The sequence below is a fragment of the Tenrec ecaudatus genome, chromosome 12, assembly GCF_050624435.1.
Source record: "Tenrec ecaudatus isolate mTenEca1 chromosome 12, mTenEca1.hap1, whole genome shotgun sequence".
In the NCBI taxonomy this organism is placed as follows: Eukaryota; Metazoa; Chordata; class Mammalia; order Afrosoricida; family Tenrecidae; genus Tenrec; species Tenrec ecaudatus.
The window spans coordinates 80,194,583-80,214,012 of NC_134541.1; the positions used below are offsets into that span (position 1 = coordinate 80,194,583).

The window sequence follows — 19,430 nt, forward strand, 5'->3', positions numbered from 1 at the left end:
TGTACTAGTTTGACAAAATAAAAATTCTTAAACCTAGAGGCTACTCCGTTACAGTGCACACATGAAACACTACTGGAGATTGTGAAAGAGGTTTATTATGAGCCTGCTTTTCCAATACATGCAGATAATGGTGCAGGACATGAACACAGTAAGAGATTACCAGGAGGTACTACAGATGACCTAAATAGATGAAAGACCATTTCATGCCCATGGATTCAGTAGACTTAATAATGTCAATATTACCTAAAGCAATTTAGATAGTCAATATAACCACCATAAAATTCCAATGGCCTTTTCAAAAAAAAAAATCAATCCTCAAATGTATATGGAACTGTAAAGGACTGACAGAATGCAAATAGCAAAAGCAAACTTGCAAAAGAAGAATAGTGCAGAGGGCTCTTGTTTCCTGATACAAAAACATACAAGAACGCTACAGTGTTGAAAGCAGCTTGTCACCAATATCAGACAGACATAAAGACTAGTGGAATACAAGGGAAAGCCCAGTTAAATGTACACATCTACCATCAACTAATTAACAACATTGCTAAATCCAGTGGGGGGGGGGGTGTTGCTCAGTCTCAGTCTCTTTAATAAATAGAACTGGAACAATTGTATTTACACATGTAAAGAATAAAGATAGATTCTTACCTCACACCATGTACAAAATCTCAAAATGGGTCAAAGCCCTCAGTGTATGACTTAAAACCATGAACTGTGGGGTGCTGCTTCAAGATTTAGTGCTCAGTAAAAAATTCTTGAAAGGCAACAAAAAGGAAAACAGGTAAATGGAATCACCTCAAAATTAAAGGGGCGCTATGAGTCAGAATTACCTCGACAGTAGTGAGTTAACAGAAGGAATCTGTCACCAAAATAAAAAGATAAGCAAGAGACTGGGAGAAAACTCTAGAAGAAGCACATGTGAGTAAACGCAGCCCTGAGGGTATAATTCTTGGGATTGCTAACAAAAATCTCAGTGATTCCCAGTAATCCATGAGCTGTTCTGTGAAGGAAGAGGCCCTTTGTTCCCATGAAGATTTATGGCTTCCTAAACCTCCAAGAATTTACTCTCCCCTATAGTATTACTGTGAGTTGGAATTTACTGATGCTAGTGCATCAGTGGGTAAAAGCGCTCTAATTTCGCTGTGAGTTAGGAATAGGGCTGGTAACACACAGGCCAGTGGTTCAAATCCACTGCTGCACCTTCAAGTTTCCATAAAGGTGTGCAGTCTCGGAAGTCCTATATATAGGGTCACTAGGAATCACAACTGACTTCACGACAGTGGGTTAAGCAAAAAGTATTGTTAGAGGCTTCTAGCTCACATATGCATGGGTTTATGAGGGTAAGTAAACACAAGCATCAAAATGTGAAGCTATTCTTTCTTGACACATCTTCCATCTACTTCTGAGGGCAGTGTTTCCATCTCGCTAGCCCTTCCCAGAAGAATTCTGTGCTCTTTGTCATTATTTGACTCTGGAAGATGTCAACACTGGTTTCCCTACTTGGGATTTGCGACCGAGCACATTTAAAGGGCAGAGAACCTCTGTAAATAAGGAGCAGAGCGGAGAAAACGAACAACAAAGATACTCTCCTCCCTTATTTCAAATAATATCCTGAAGTGCAGAATCTTAATACAACACATCCAGTTAGTCTGAAAACGTTTCCCATGTGTAGTGCAATCGTTATTTATAGGGCGTTCAGTCTGTGGAATTGAACGCTCATTCTCAGAGGCTCAGTTACCTTTTCCAGGTGACGGGGGAGAGTGAAGAGACTGGACGCGTGGGGACAAAAACTAAAGAACTGGCAGCCGTACAGCAGGACACCTAGAAAAGCACTCCAGCCGCCTCCATGAAGGATAAAAGATCCCGCTAGCCAATTTATCTAGGGGCCCTGGCAGTGCTTTTATGGAGAAGTCAGCTTCCCAACACTGTCTTGGAATTACGAACTCTTATATCCAACAGCACAGCCACTTCTAACTCGGACGGTCTTTTAAGGCCTATTTTCTTCACGATCTGATCAAGCAGCAGAGAATCCTGGGGATCAGGTAAGTTTTAAACACTACCCACGGCAAGCCACAAAGTAGCCTCAGCAAGGTTATTTTTCAATGACACCCTAGCCTTCTGGCCTCCAGAATGTCGGGGGAGGGGGGTGGCACAGGGCACCGTGGTAGGCTTACCGCACAAAGTAAGCCTAACTTACTTGGCCCCCCTCCCGGGGCAAGTCACGCTAGCTGTGCGCGAAGGCGGGCGAAGATGCCAGGCGGCGTCCGGGCCCCGGGCGGCTCGGTGAAGAGGCCTGGGCGCTCAACCCTTCGCAGCCTACCTGCCCACTCCGCGGACCCGGGGCGCGCGCTTCCCTCCGGGGCGCCCACGCCCTGGGCGCCCCCCCAAGGAGATGCGCACGCCGCGGGCCTACACTAGCGGCCACAGGAGGGCTGCCCGCGCCCCTGGGATCCCAGCCCCGCGCCCCTGGCATCCCAGCCCCGCCCCAGGGTACCTGTGGAGGCGACCTCTCCCGCTCGTCGCGCGCCCACCAGGGCGCAGGTGTGGGCGTCAGGGTGCGCCCCGCGCTCCACCCCAGCGCCGGCGGCGGTCCTTTGTGCTTGGCCACTGGCTTCCTGAAACCGCCCCGCGCAGCACGCCGCGGTGCGCGTCGGGAGGGACTGGCACGCGGGGCGGGGTGGACCTGGGGGCGGGGTTGGGTGGAGCGAGCCAGGTCTCCCAATGGCAAAGTCAGGCTTGGCTAGACGCGCCTGCTTGTAGGCGCGTGTACCCAACTTGCCACTGAGCAAGAAAGCCGGCTTATTTACGGTGCTCCTGATGGTTGTGAGTTTGGTCTTTTGGTTCTTTGAAGTGTATTTTGTTCCCAAGTTACCTGGTGAAAGGAGCCCTGATGGTGCTGTGAGACAGACACTGGCCCGCTACCTGCAAGGGTGGCTGTTCAGATCCACCAAGCACCAGTGCTGTGGCATGAGGACCTAGTCTTGGGGACACCCATGTCAATTGGCATAACATAGTTTACAAAGACAATGTTCTACATCAGAATTTGGTGAGTGGAAACTGAAGTCTTAAATGCTCCTGGGCAGTCAGTCATCGAAGGTACACCTACTGGTCTCTCCCCTTTCTGAGGGAAGAAGAGTGAGGAAATCAAAAGACACTGGGAAACATAATTGTCCAATGAACTCATGAACCATGCCAATATCAGTTTCCACAAAACAGATACCAGAGAAACTAAATGATACCCAACTACGGCTACCAACTGCTTTGAAAAGGGTCACATTCCTTGGAGAGAGTGGAGGGGAAATGGGGCACAGAAGTGAACATCATGAAATAGACTAGGCTTGCTGGGACCCTCAAGACTTCAATCCTTACCCTTCAGGTTTGGAACTGAATTCACCTCTGCATTAGGACAATCAAGCATTTAAAACCAAAAGGGCAGCATTTACCCAAGGGCACAGTTCAGAGAGTTAAGAGAGAAGGAGGACTGGGCACCAGAAACATAAGGAGGACGTGGGTAAGTGGATGGCCCATTGAGGGGACTGCAATGGACAAGCTGAATCAGAATGTCGAATATAAAACTATGATCTGCTCTGTAAACCTTCACTTAATTAACATAAACAGTTGGGAAAAAAGATGCACACAAGCAATTGTTCTAGATTTCTCATTCCAAAAATGCACACAAGCAATTGTGCTAGATTTCTCATTCCAAAGAATATCACTCATTTGTTATAATCTAAAGTTGAAATCCTTTGCATGGTTAAAAAATTGGTAAACATCTTACTGGTATTCTCTGCTTTGAGTCTAGACTCCTCTGACATAGTCATGATTTTGCTTGCTTCTCATCCTCTTTTAACCCTATAACGCCTGATATTTTTATTTCAGGAATTTTTTTGTTTTTATTCTTTACTTTCATAGTTTTCAATATATATTAATATAAACATTTAATTAAATGTCGCGAAAACATTGCACTTGGAATTATAGGGTTAAATTTGCCTAGAAACTCTGCCAGCTCCCTGTCTAGATGTACTGTTGGAACCATTTTTTAAATTACCTTCAGCAAAAATGTACTTGCCTGTGATGTTAGTGATAATGATAATGTTCTATAATTTTCATAATCTATTGGTTCATCTTCCTTTAGAATGAGAATAAAGATCTCTTCTATTGAGTTATCCAGTAGCTCAGGAGGTTGTCTTCCAAATTTCTTGGCATAAATGAGTGAGCGCATTCATTGTTGCGTCAATCTGTTGAAATCAATTGATATTCCATAAAGTTGTGAGTCTCATTTTTCAAAAATGCTGCCAATGCAGCAACTTAGAATTCTTCCTTCAGTACAATTAGTCTTCATCATCTGAAACTTCCTATAATGAGTGCGCATCAACCAGTTCTTTTTTTTTTGAAGTGTGAAGAGGAATTGAAGCCCTTATGATGAAATAAAAACTGCAGATTACAACTCAATGTTAATAAAACAAAAATCATCACAACTGAACCAAGAGACAAAATCATGATAAACAAAGAAAAGATTGAAACTGTTGAGGATTTAATTTGTCTTGGATCCACAATCAATGCTCATATAAACAGTAGTTAAGAAATCAAAGGATGTATTTCATTGGGCAAATTGGCTACCCAAGAGTATAGATGTCTGTAAGACACACCTGATCCAAGTCATGATATTTTCAATGACCTCACATGCATAGGAAAGCTGGACAATGAGTGAGGAAAACCATAGGACATGGATGTGTTTCAAATATGGCGTTGGCAAAGAATATTTAAAGTACCATTGGCTTCCAGAAGAACAAACAAATCTGTTTTGGAAGTAGTATTCTCAGAATGCTTCTTAAAATTGGGATGTTAAGACTTCATCTCTGGTACTTTGAACATGTTATATGGAAAGATCAGTCCTTTAAAAAGGGCATCCTGCTTGGTAGAGTAGAGGATCTGCAAAAGAAGAAAACTCTCAAGGCAATGCTTTGACACCATTCCTGTAATATGGACTCAAGCATAAAGAAAGGTTGAGGATGGTGGAAGACCCACAGGGTTTCATTCCGTTGCTCGTGAAGTTATGTGGTGGAGCCAACTTGAAAACACTTAAAAACAAACACATCTTCAAATGTCCTCTGCCAACATAGGATAAAATGTATTAACAGCTACGTGCTACATTTCCATTTCCACCACTTGTTTGTCAGTTTGTCATACCGTGCTGACTTGTGTGTTGCTGTGATGCTGGAAGCTATGTCACTGGTATTTCAAATGCCAGCAGAATCACCAAAGCGACTGGTTTCAGTAGAGCTTCCAGACTAAGACCAGACATGGTAGAAGGACTTGATTCTCCACTCCTGAGGGGAAAGCCGCTGAAAACCTTATGCAGAGCTTCAAAGCATTTTCAAATACTGAAAGCCTAAGTCAAGAAAGCAATACATTATTGGAAATACTGCCAGCAGATGGACCTCCTTAGTCCATCTGAAATGTGACTGAAGAGGAGCTGAGTTTTTGGAGGGAGTCAACCATGGTGATGAGAGTCCAATAGTCTGTGGGAGAGGAGACTTAGGGATGTTCAATTGCTGATAGGGCATGACTCAGGATAAAGAGAAACAGCTGCGAAAATCTTCTAATAATTGGAACTTGGAATATTCAAAGGATGAATTTAGGAAAGTTGGAAGTGGTCAGAAATGAAATGAAAGCATGAAATCAATATCCTAGGCATTTGAGTTGAAATGGACTGATACTGGCCATTTTGAATCAGAAAAACATTATGATTTACTAAGCTGGGAATAACACAATCTGGAGAAATGGCTTGGCATTCATTGTCAGAAAGGATCTTGTTAAGTCCATCACGAAATGCAATGTTGTCTGTGATTGGATTATATCTATCAAGTTTCAAGGAAATCCAATCAATACAACTATTATTTAACTTTATGCACCAACCATAAAACTAACGATGAAGACATTGAAGAATCTACCAACAACTTCAGTTGAAAATTGATCAAACATGTAACCCAGATGCATTAATTGTTATTGGTGAGTGGAATGCTAAAGCTGGAAACAAACAGGAAGGAACAATAGTGGGAAAATATGGACTTCGTGATAGAAAGGAAGCTGATAGAATTTTGCAAGACTAATAACTCGTTCATAACAAATATCTTTTTCAATAATACAAAAGTGACTATACACATAACTTCCTCATATAGAATACACAGAAATGGAATTGACAATATCTGTGGGAAGAGACTGGAGAAGCTCAATATCAGCAGCTAAAACTAGATCAGGTGCCGACTGTGGAACAGACTATAAGTTGATCATATGTAAGTTCAGGATAAAGGTGAAGAAAATGAAAATAAGTCCACAAGAGCAAAATATGACCTTGAGTCTATCCCACCTGGATTTTGAGAACATCTCAAGAACAGATTTGACACATTGAACACTAATGACAGGGGAAATGATGAGCCATGGGAGGACATCAAGACTATCATTCATGAAGAAAATATCATTAAAAAGATAGGAAAAAAAGAAAAGATTAAAGTCAATGTCAGAAGAGATTTTGAAACTTGGTATTAATCATTTGCTAAAGCAAATTGAAAAAAGGATGAAGTGAAGGAGTTTGAATAGAAAAATTCAAAGAGCAGCTCAAGAAGACAAAGTCAAATAGTATAATGAAATGTACAAGGTTCTAGAATTAGCCTATCCAAATCTGAAAGAATTAAGAAAAAATTCAACCCTCAAAATGAAATTTTGAAAGATTCTATAGGAAAAATGTTGAATGTTTCAGGAAGCATCAAGAGACAATGCAAAGAATGTAGTTACTGCACCTCAAAGAACTAGTCGGCATGCCACCATTTCAAGAGGTAGCATAGGATCAAGAAGCAATGATACTGAAGGGAAAAGTTAAAATGGTACTGAATGCATTACCCAAAAACAAGGGTCCAAAATTGACAAATACCCAATGAAATGTTTCAGAAAGCTATAGAAGCACTGGAAGTACTCATTCATCTATGCCAGGAAATTTGGAAGGTAGTTACCTGGCCAACTGACTGGAAGAGATCCATATTTGTGCTCATTCCAAAGAAAGATGACCCAAACAGAAGGTTCAGACTATAGAATGATATCATTGACATGGATCCAAGTAAAATTTTGCTTAAAATCATCCAATAATCATTGCAGCAGTATATTGATAGGGAACTGCCAGAAATTCAGGCTGGATTCAGAAGAAGACATGGAACAAAGGATATCATTGCTGATGTCAGATGGATCTTGGCCCAAAGCAGAGTATACTGGAAAGAGGTTTCCTTGTGTTTCATTGACTGTGCAAATGCATTTGACTGTGTGGACCATAATAGACTGTGGATAACCTTGAGAAGGATGGGAGTTCCAGAACACTTCACTGTACTCATTTGGAACTTGTGTATGGATCAAGTGGCAGTTGTGTAAAGAGAATGAGGGACTATCACACGGTTTAAAATCAGGAGAGGTGTGCGTCAGGGTTGTATCCTATCACTATATTTGTTCAATTTATATTCTGTGAAAATCATCAGAGAAGCTGGATTATATGAAGAAGAGTGTGGCTTCAGGACTGGAGGAAGGCTTATTAACAACCTGTGATATGCAAATGACACAACCCTATTTGCTGAAAATGAGGAGGAATTGAAGTTCTTGCCGATGTAGATCAAACATTGTAGCCTTCAGTATGAATTGCAAGTCAATGTAAGGAAGACCAAATTCTTCACAAGTGGACAAATAGGTAACATCACGATAAATGGAGAAAAGGTTGAAGTTGTCAAGGATTTTGTCTTGTTTGGACCTATAATCAATGCCCATAAAAGGAACAGTCAAGAGATCAAAAGATGTGTTGTATTGGGTAAATCTGCTGCACACCATCTCTCTAGAGTACTGAAAAGCAAGAATGTTACTTTGAGGACTAAAGTCGGTCTGATCCAAACCGTGGTATTTTCATTTGTCTCATATGCTTGTGAAAGTTGGATATTGAAGGAGAATTGACGCATTTGAACTGTGGTGCTCAAGGAGAACACTGAAAGAACCATGGGCTGCTAATTGGAAAAACCAATCTGTCTTGGAAGAAGTCTGGCCAGAGTGCTCCTTATAAGGAAGGATGGCAAGATTTTGCATCACATGCTTTGAACATATTGCCAGGAGGACAGTATACTTGATAAAATGGAGGGGCAGTGAAAAAGAAAGTCATCAAGAATATGGATTTACACAGTGGCTCCAACAATGGGCTCAGGCATAGGAACAATTGTAAAGATGGCCCAGGACTGTGCAGTGTTTTTTTGTGTGTGTCTGTTATTCACAAAGTTGCAATGGGTTGGCACAAACTCATTGGTACCTAACAAAGCAAAGTAAAGCAATATATAGATATAATGCAATTCCAATCCAAATTCCAATTTAATTCTTTAAAGAAATGGAAAAACTAATTACCAACTTCAGAGGGAAAAGACCAGGATAAGCAAAGAACTTCTTAAAAGAAAAAACAAAGTAGGAGGCCTATCATTACCTCACTTCAGAACCTACTAAGTAGCCACAGTATTCAAAATAGCCTTGTCCTGGTCCAATAATTGATATATAAATCAATGGAACAGAATAGAAAACCCAGAAGTAAATGTATCAATCAGCAGGCAATGGATCTTTTACAAAGGACCAGACTCTCCTCCAAAAATGGTGTTTGAAAAATTGAGTCTCCATCTTGAGAAGAATTAAACAGAACTCACCTCTCTCCCCGTGCCCAAAAACAAACTCAACATGGATTAAAGAGCCAAGCAGAAACCCCATATGTCTAAGGATCATCAGTGAAAAAAATTGGGACAAACTTAAGGGCAATACTCAAGCCACACACAGACCTCCACGTATAATAAAGGAAGCACACACCGTGGAAGGCAAACTAGGTGACTGAGATCTGCTAAAAAGAAAACAGGTTTGCACATTAAAGGACTTCACCAGAAGAGTAAAATGAGAGTCCAGAGATTGGGAAAGGTTTTTTAGAAATGACCCAATGGACAAAAGTCTAATTACCCAAATCAACAGAATTCTACAACACTTTAATAAGAGATTAACAAATGATCCAACTAAAAAGTGGGGAAAAGACACGATCAGACAGTTCACACTCAGTTGGCTAACAAACACATAAAAATTTCTCATGACCATTAGCTATCTAGGAGATTCAAATCAAAACAATGTTGCAATACCGCCTTACACTCACAATGATTGGCCAATTTTTAAAAAAACATAAAATAACAAATACTGGAGAGGATGTGGAGAAAGTGGAACTCTTATACACTGCTTGTGGACTTGTAAACTTGTGAGTATGTATAAATAAACTCTACGGAATGTGATATGGTGTGCTCTAAAGCAACTGTAAAGGGAAGTCCTATACAATCCCGTAGTAACACAACTGCACACATAACCCCAAGATGTAAGAGACAAAGCATGAACAGGTGTAAGTGCTTATTGCAACATAGTTCACAATAGCAAGAAGCTGAGAACAGCCCAAATACCCTTAGTAGAAGTACGAGTAAAGCAGTTTTTTACACAATAAAATATTATGCGTTGCTAAAACAACAGTGATGAAGCTGCAACATCTCATGACATGGGTAGACCTGGGAACCATTATGCTGAGCGAAGTGAGTCCATCACAAAAGGACAAATATTGCATGAGATCACTGCAAAACGAAAGTGAGCAACAAGAGAAAGGCAAACCCCTGCTCTCAAGTCATCTAATCTTTGGTTCCAGCCTCCTTAGCAATTGTAGGTATGCTTGCCTACAGTGACGTATCATATAACACCCTCTTACTTGCCCTTCTTAAAAACCACTCTGTCAGGGGAGATCTCAACTAAACCGGTTTAGTTTCCCATGATGTGGAGAGAGAGAAAAGACCAATCCGCCTCTGCCATATAACATTACTCTATGGTTACCCCAAATTAGTGGACACTCCTACAACAGTGATTGGTGGACCTTACTGGAAACGCAGGTCAAGAGAGCATGTCAGTCCTTGAGAAGGTGACTACTAGTGTATGAGCCGAGTTGAAGGCTGACTTGGAAAAGATTCCAAAAACTAAAAAAGCTCGTCATGGTTTATCGTCTTTTTATGGGGCTCTAGAGAGTGAGTTGCATAAATGGGTTAGGGAGTGTCCTCAAAATGGTTACTGCGTAACATGCATGGGAATCTGCATATGTGCTCTACAAATGGCTAAGGATGACAAATATAAAGCACCAGGCATTGAAAAATTTGCTGTGTCAGCAGGATGGTGTACTCGCTTCATGAATAGGTTTGGCCTACTATGTTTGAGACAAAGAACAAAGATTTCCCAGAAATTGCCACAAAACCTTGAAAAAAAATTATGTTATTCCAGTCATTTATTATAAAACAAAGAAGGATTTAAAATTATGACCTGGCAGATATTGGGAATATGGATGAAACTGCTATGACTTTTCATCTTCCAAGCAACAGAACTGTGGCAAGTTTAGGAGAAAAAAACATTTTTCTCAAAACCACAGGAAATGAAAAAAAAAAACAACTCTTTACAGTTGTTCCATCATGTTTGGCTAATGGAACTAACCTGCGTCCTGTCATTATTTGTAAAAGGAAGATCTTGCCTAAAAAGATCAATTTCCCACCAAGAATTACTGTGTGTGCACATGTTAAAGGCTGGATGGATGAAGACGGAACAAAAAAATGGATGGAAGAATTTGGAACCGACGACTAGGAGCAGCCTTAAAGAAAAAGTCATCGTTACTTGTTTGAGATATGTTCAGGGTCCACCTATCGGATGACATAAAAAAATTGGCAAAATCTAGTAAAGTTACTTTCACCGTTATTCCAGGTGGGCTTACATCTGTACTGCAGCCTCTGGATGTACCTTTGACTAAGCCTTTTAAAGACCATGTGCGAAGGATGTGGCATGAATGGATGTCATCTGGTCAAGCCCAACTAACCAAAGGAGGAAATCTCATGAAGCCTGACGTAGAGTTAATAGCAAAGTGGGTTTGAGATGCATGGGAAGACATTCCAGAAGACATGGTGCGACATACCTTCCAGAAATGTAGTATTAGTAATGCTATGGATGGCAGTGAAGACTGCGCTTTGTATGAAAATGACAGCAGTGATGGTGACGACGGCGATCTCAGTGAGGACAGTGTCTATGATGACCTCACACCAGCTGAAGCTCTGCATTGGGATACTGATGATGATGAGGAATCCAGTTTTGAAGGATTTTTAACTCTTTACATTTTAGCTTGGTTGTGGATTGAGCTCAGGGAATAGTACTCTTAAGGTATCATTGTTGATACCTTATTGTTTTTGTTGAACCTATTTTCCACTTACTGTGCTGGTATACTAATGTTAAATGACTTGTCCTTTAATGATGTTTTTATTTTAAATAAATATTTAAATACATTACCCCACTGATGTCTCAATTTTTAATAACTTTATTTTCATTTGTTTTGATTATTGAAACTCACCAATAGCTTCTGCATTTTCCACCCTTGGCTTATACTCAAGTCAATCAGTTTTTCTGGTTTCCCAGGTAATAATTAGGTACCTCGGCTTATACTCGGGTCGGCTTATGTTCGAGTATATACAGTACTCCAGTTGATGGATAAACTGGTGGGGCAACATGTCATTGGGAAAAATGCTTAACATTAACTATATGGAGCACATGTGAGAACAAGCTCAGTATCATGTTGCTAATTGGACACTTGTGATCAGTTCATATTCACCCCTTCGTTGACCCAGACAATATACTATAGACCACCAAGACTTTATACTCTGTCCTTTAGAGGAACACAGCATCCCTTGAACACTACAACAGAATTCAATTTGGAACTCCCACTAAGTGAACTGGACTTTATCTTAAACATATTGGTAGCAAATTTAAGAGATTGCAATACTCCCATGTGCCTAATCTTGAAATGGTTCTTTTTGCCTTTGTGAAAGAGCAATCATGAAAGTTTCCCCTATCTCCAAACCCTCAATGTAAATGTAAATGGTATCTAGTCACCTAAATTCTTAATCTGTACAAATCAACAATTCATGTATTATGGTCTAAAAGCCTGTCCTATACATGTATACTCTCTTACTCTTGACAGGGGTTTAAATTCTATAACAGTGGATAAATTTGTGGTGATATTAATAGAACTGCCATATGCCCCATGAAGATAATTAATAATGTTCTTCAATAAAATAATATGATGTCATTAATGTGAACTAGGAACATATATAAACGATAGATATTTGAATGGATTTTGAGCTTACCCTTAATTGTAGCCCCAATTTAAGGACACTTAGATCTTATGACAGGGTCCTGCACAATACCAGCCTCCCATAAAGTGATTACTGAAGAAATGGGTGCTGTAGCAAGATGTGGTGAAGAAAGCAGTTGGTGCCAGACTATTAAAATAATTTCATCTGAGATCTTAAAGACTTGCTTCAAAACAGGCAGAGATCTAAATGAGGCATCAGATAAATTCACATAGAAGAAGTACACAAGCATGTGTGGTTCAGGAATTTTAAACAAGAATATCAAAACCTGGAGGAGAGAATGGTATTAGAGCTTAAATTCTGAACAGTTGATTTGCGGAAGGCTCTGTGTGAGAGTGAAAGCAGGGTCCCCAAGTGGAGTAATCACTGTTGAATCCCCTCTAACTATGGACCAGAAATGGGAAAGGTCTTGTTACCAGACAGAGCACATTGCATGGTGGATTACTGCAGCTGTTGTTAAGTCAAAATGTAACACTTGTCAGTCATCTCCTTCTTGATCCAATGCATAATTGCTCCAGTTTGTAATATTTTATACTTTGTTATCTACTGAAGTTTTCTGTGTTTCATTGTGTCATTGTTGGGATGTTTGTATTCTGCTTGATATTGTATGATTTTCTGTGCATGAAATCCAGATTAGGCAAACCTATAGGGACAACAACTAAATCCATAGATTCAAAGGGACTTCACAATGAATGCCATCAGGAAATGGGGAGCTAACAATGAGTACAAGGTAGAAGAAATGTACTGGAGTTGATTGCAGTAATGATTGCATAACTAAGGAATTCAATTGAACTACTGCAATATTTATTTTTGTTTCTTAAAAACTTTTTATTGTGTGTTAAGTGGGATTTTATATTTACATTTCATATTTCCACTTATCAAACCTCCCGATAGCTTTCCCTTTTTCCTTTTTGTAGAATATTGCATGCCTTTCACCTGTCTACCCTCCATTCCTATTTTACTGAGAGTTTTTTTATTATCAGGAATGGGTGTCATATATTGTCACATGTGTCTTCTGCAGCAACTGAAATGATCAGGTAGTTCTTTCCCTGTATTTTTTTATGGTGGATACACTGATGGTTTTTCTAATGTTGAACTTTCTTACATACCTAGTATGAATCCCACTTGATCATGATATATTTTGTTTGTTGAATTCAGTTAGTTAGGATTTTGCTGAGAATTTTTGCATCTAAAGGCTTTTGTCTTGCAGCTTTCTATGTGAGCATGTTTTTGCCTGGTTTTTGTATGATAGTAATCTACCTTCATACAATGTATTAAATAATTTGTTATCTTTTTCTGTATTCTGGAATAATTTTTATAATTGGTGTCAACTCTTCTCTGAATGCTTGGTAGACTCCCCCAGTGAAGCAATCTACTCCTGGATTTTCATTGTTCTGGTTGAAATTTCTAATGAGCTGATCTATTTTTCTTTAGCTTTAGGTCTGTTGAGTTTTTCTACTTTAGTCCATGTCAATTACATAGGTCGTGTGTTTCTATAAATCTGCCCATTCCATCTGTTTTTAAATGTTATCAGGTCAGCTCCAACCCATAGCCACCCTATACACAACAGAACTAAATATTGCCAGCTCCTGGGCCATTCTCACAATTGTTCCGATGCTCTATCCCATTGTTGCAGCCATTATGTCAATCCATTTTCTTGAGGGTCTTCCTCTTTTTATTGTTTTACCAAGTAAAATGTCCCCACTACTTTACCAGGCGTTATGTCCAAAGTACTATGTAAGATGAAGTCTTGCCATCCTTCCCTCTAAGGAGCACTCTGACCAAGACAGATCACTTTGTCCTTTTAGCAGTCCTTGGTATTGCCAAAATTCTTCCCTAGAACCATAATTCAAATGCACAGATTCTTCTTGGTCTTCTTTGTTCAATGTCCAACTTTCACATGCATATGGAGCAATAGAAAATACCATGCTTTGAGTCAGGCACATCATAATCCTCAAAGTAACACCCTTGCTTTGTGATACTCTTAAGAGGTTTGTGCAGCAGATTACCATTGCATCTAGATTTTCAAATTTGTGGGAGTACAGTCCTTTATAGTATTGTGTTATCCTTTTTATTTCAGTTGATTCTATTGTGATATTGCAGCTTTCATGTCTTATTCATGATATTTGCTTCTTCCCTCTTCAAAGAACAAACTGCTTGCTTTGTTTTCTCCTAATTACTTTTCCTGTTTTTTGATTCATTTATTTCTGCTCTAATCTTTATTATTTCTTTCCTAATGATGGCTGAAGGCTAATTTTACTGCCCTTATATAATTGTTGAAGATGTTGAGTTAAGGTGTTACATTTGGTTTCTTCTTTTCCTATGTGTGCATTTATTAAGCTATAAATTACTTTTTCAGTATCTTTTTTTTTGGATTTTTTTTAAATTGGGAGCTCTTACATATGTCATAACATTCCATCGATCACATAAAACAGCATTGTACAATTACTACCCAGTTGGTTTCAAAACATTTTCTTTCTTTTTTTCTTACATAGATGGCATATAATGTTTAAAAATACCATTAAACAATGTATTATTGTTTTGAATATAATATACAATGTATATGTTGTATTGAAGTTTTATAGTTCCTTGGGCAGAACCGACATCTTTTCTATATTAAGACTTGCAAGCCACGAGCAAGTTCTTCTGTTTGTTGAGGTCCTCTTGGTTTCTTATAGTAGTGTTTTATAATTTTCCTCATACAAATCTTTCATTTTTGTCAGGTATATCCCTAGATATTTCAATTTGTGCTTGGCTATTGTAAATTTTAATCGTCTCTTCTGTGATCTTGTCTGATGTGTATAGCAGATCTTGTCTGATGTGTTTGTTGATCTTGTATCCTGCCACTCTGCCATATTCCTCTATTGCTTCCAACATTCCACTTGTGGACTTTAGGGGATTTTCCATGTATAGAGTCATATTGTCTGCGAATAATGATAATTTTGTCTTTTCCTTTTTCCAGATGAATACCTCTGATGTCTTTTCTTTGTCTTATGTTGTTAGCTAGGACCTCCAGTACGATGTTAAATAAGAGTGGGGAAAAAGGGCATCCTTGTCTTGTCTCCTTTTTCAGTGGAATTGTCTTCATCTTTCCCCATTAACCCCCACTTTGGCTGTTGTTTTTTCATATATAGCTTGTATAATATTGAAGAATTTTCCTTCTATTCCTATCTTCTTGAGTGTCTTATACAGGAATGGGTGCATTTTCCTCATCTATCAATATATATCATGTGTTCTTTATCATTTTTCCTGCCAATGTTGCAAATAATACTAATCGTCTTTCATATGTTGAACCATCCCTTCATCCCTGATATGAATCCCACTTGGTCATGGTGAATAATTTTTTATATGCTTTTGTGTTCTATTGGCCAGTATTTTGTTAAGGATTTTTACATTGATGTTCATTAGGGATATTGGTCTGTAGTTCTCATTTCTTGTGGGATCCTTGCATGATTTAGGTATCAGAGTTATACTAGCTTCATAGGAAAGGTTTGGGAGGTTTCCATCTTTTCCTATGTTCTGGAAGAGTTTGTATAGGATTGGTGTCAGTTATTCCCTGAATGCTTGGTAGAATTCTCCTGTTAAACCATCTGGCTTGGGGAATATTTTGTTGGTAATCCCTTAATTACCTTGTCTATTTCTTCCATTGCTATGTGTCTGTTCAGCTTCTTGACATCCATCTGGGATAGTCTAGGGAGGGATTGTGTTTCCAAGTATTTTTCAATGTCTTCCAAGTTGTTGAGTTTGGTAGAGTACAGGCCTTCATAATACTTTGTAGTTATCTTTTTTATTTCATTAGGGTCCGTTGTAATGTCCCCTGTTTCAACTCTTATACTTGCAATTGACATTTGTTCCTTCCTTTCTTTGGTTAGGTTTGCCAGCAGCCTATCATTTTTTGCTACTCCTTTAAAAGAACCAACTTTTAGCTGCATTAATTTTTCCCATAGTTTTCTTTTTTCTCTCTCTCTTGTATGTCAACTCTGAGTTTTATTATTTCTATTCTTTAGTTATCAGTAGGATTGTTCTGTTGACTCTGCTCTAATTGGTGTAAGTTTTGTGCTAGCATATTCACCATAATTCTCTCTTGTTTTTTCATGTGTGCATTTATTGCTATCACCCTTCCTCTGATAAATGCCTTTGCTGTATCCCCAAGGTGTTGGTACGTCGCATTTTCATTCTCATTGGACTGCTGTGATTTCCCTAGCTGCGTGGAAAGTCAAAATATGCAGGTGGTAGCTCTCCCACATGGGTCTTCAGAGTTGTCCTAGGATGAAGGGAGTGGCTTGGAGGGTCATAGTGGTTTGTGAAAGGAAAGAGGGAGAAGAGAAGAAAAAGAGAAAGAAGAAAACAAAGACAGGAGGAAAAATACCAAGCAAACTAAAACCCACGCACACACAAAAATGCAAAGACTAAAAACAAAAGTGAAAACAGTAAAAAAAGAAAACAAAAAACGGAAACTGAATCTGCTGAGACTGTGGCAGGAACGAGAGAACAGATAGAATAAGAGGAGAAAAGAAGAAAATGTGAAAGTAGTACAAAAGATAGAGAAAAAACGTGAAGAAGAAAAGATGAAAAGAGCTGAGCCCTGTGATGTGTCACGTGTAGTACTGTCTCATGGCATGTGCAGCACTGTCTTAGGGGGCAGGCTGGAGCTCTCCCTACTGGGTGGGCAGAGGTGCCCTAGGCAGAGGGTGATAGGAAAGAGAGGGAGGGAAGAGGGAAAAGAGGAAAAAAGAAGAAAGAAAAAGAGCAAAAACCAAAACAAGCCTGAGCCCCTTGAAACTGATGCAGTGGGAAAGATCGAAGGGCAAGAGAATAAAGACGAAATAGAGTGGAAAGCAAGGAGATAACTGAGGTTTGATTGCCTGACCGTGGGCCTGGAGGAGTTCCAACTCTGCTTCAAGGTAGCAGGATGGTGTGCCCGCTTGATGTAGGGTTCCACAGATGCAGGGTGGGATTACCCTTGAAGGCAAGATCACAGCAGCGGGCAGGCATCCGTTCCCACAGTGGTATTGAGCGCTGGAGTTCACTGGTTTACCTGCCTTGTGCTGTGTGCAGCACTGCAGCAGTGGGGGAGGCGGGGTGTTCCCTCAGCCCTGCGCAGGGCCCCAGGACAGGCAGGACCTCCCCCGCTGTGTGTAGAATCTCTGAGACGGAGCTGGGCTTATTGTCCTATCTAGACTGCTGATGCCTAATAGCTCAGCGGGTTGTTTTTTTTCTTTCTTCTTTCCCCTTAGCCAGCTAGAATAGAATTAAATTAAATTGACTCCCTTGCTCTGTGCTCAGGCTCTGTGCTCAGTTAGAAAGTTAGACTTGTTCCAGAGGGTCTTTGTTATGTTGAAAGCCTCCAGACATTGTAGCTAAATTCTGGCAATCTTTAGCATGGGTTCCCTTCTTATGTTAATGTATGTTAATAGACTTCTATGAGTTTCCTTGGAGTTGAACAATGGGCCTGGGAGTTGTAGTTTTTATCAAGAAAGTATATATTTTCTCTTTTTTATATTGGGGTTATGAGGTGCCCTGATTTGGGGGTTGTCACACTGACCCCCAGAGGGGAAGATGCAGCTTAGCAGGGAGGTTGTTTTCTTCTCGGCCAACTGGAACTGAATTCGCCCCCTGGACTGTGACTATCCGCTTATTTTCTGCCACACGCCACCTGGCTCAGGTATATTCCTGCATCCCTTTCCCCCAAATTTATGGCTATCTGCTGACCCCACTCCCCAAGCTATGAGCTCAAGGCAGCTAACTGGGCAGGGAGCTCTGGTGTGGGGTTCTGTGAGTAGGTCTCAAAGGTTCTCCTCCTGTCTGGGATTATGACCCAGCTTTAGGGCATCAGCCTGGGGAAATCGCTATTCATTGCGAAAGGGCTTCAGCTGGAGCCCAGGAGCCCAGCCCGCAGCAACTAGAGCAATTTAGTGCATGCTTGGTTCGCTTTGTGAGTGGGAATCACAAAAAAGCAGGGCTCAGGACAGACCCTAGTTAGTACCCTAGTTTTAATTTCAGGACTCTGCCTCCTAGTCTGCGTCACCTTACTTCCCATTTTCTAGTCCGGCAACCGGCGCTCTGTTAGGTTTCTCTCTCCGGCCTAAATTCCAACCTCAGTCCTTGGCTCCGCGTGAGAAAGATTTCACGCCGAAGCCGGGCTCCTGATCCAAGTGAATTAAATGAAAGTTCAAAGAAGCATCAAGTTTTACGCGGCACCCATTAGGATTCCTTTGACCATGCAGCCACGCAAGGATCACTCTCCTCTCACAAAGACCAGACCAAAAAGCCCCTCTCCCTTCTGGTCCCTGCCTTTTCAAGGGTTCCCAGGGGAGGCGTGGTGAACGACCCCAGGTCGATCCCATTGGCTGAATTGCAGTCACCTGGCCCAGGTGGGCTGCTCCAGGTGTAACGCCCATCTGGGCCCACCGGCTGGAAAAACCAGCTTTTGTCCTTTGCTGGCTCTCCTGGGCATGCGTAAATGGACTTCCCAATTCCCTAGGCTAAGCTACCTAACAGCTCCAGGCAGGTGAGTCTTAACTAGCCTCCATGGTCCCAGTTCTCTCCGGTTTTGTTTTTTTATCCATTCTACTCTGTCTCTCTTTTTTTTTTTCTTCACCGTGCCAGACTAGAGTCATGCTCAACAGGGTCTTCTTTCCCCGCTGATTCCACCAAGCCTGTTCCCTTGGCTGTGGTTTCGCTGGATAGTAGGTAGGGACAGTGGGAATCTCGTTCATCCATTCATGCGTGTCACTAATTAGATGACGAGGCATTTGGCTACCTTAAGAGGGTCATAGTTACTCCCAACGTTTACCCGTGCTTCATTGAATTTCTTCACTTTGACATTCAGAGCACTGGGCAGAAATCACACCGCGTCAACACCCACCGCGGGCCTTCGCGTCTACGCTGTCTCTTTATTGGTACATTTAGTCCATTGTTTCTTCCTCCGTGTCGATTGTACCTCACATATTTTTTAGGCTTTCTTCAATCCCCTTTGCATTTTTTTGTTGTTTGTTCTCTTAGTTTGGAGTCTTAAGATTTGTCTTCAAGTTCACTAATTTGATTTTCCATCTCTTCAATTATAATTTTCTCTCTTTTTAAAAATAGTGTTGTGCAATTCTGTTATCATACTCTTCAACTTCTTAGTTTCTCTTGTAAAGCTCGTAGTTAGGTTTCTAACTTTCCTAT

The 19,430-nt window shown here is 40.5% G+C and overlaps 1 protein-coding gene across 4 annotated transcripts in view; it reads right to left on the bottom strand.

The window, feature by feature from the left end:
- Positions 1-2,621, bottom strand: part of NINL (ninein like) — a 187,473-nt gene extending 184,852 nt beyond the window's left edge. For 3 of the 4 annotated variants that reach the window (XM_075564189.1, XM_075564190.1, XM_075564188.1), the window contains exon 1: positions 2,495-2,617. The gene's annotated coding sequence lies outside the window, so the exon portion shown is untranslated. Of the gene's footprint in view, positions 1-2,494 lie in introns of all 4 variants that reach the window. The other variant, XM_075564193.1, reaches the window with a different exon arrangement.
- Positions 2,622-19,430: the final 16,809 nt, after the last annotated feature.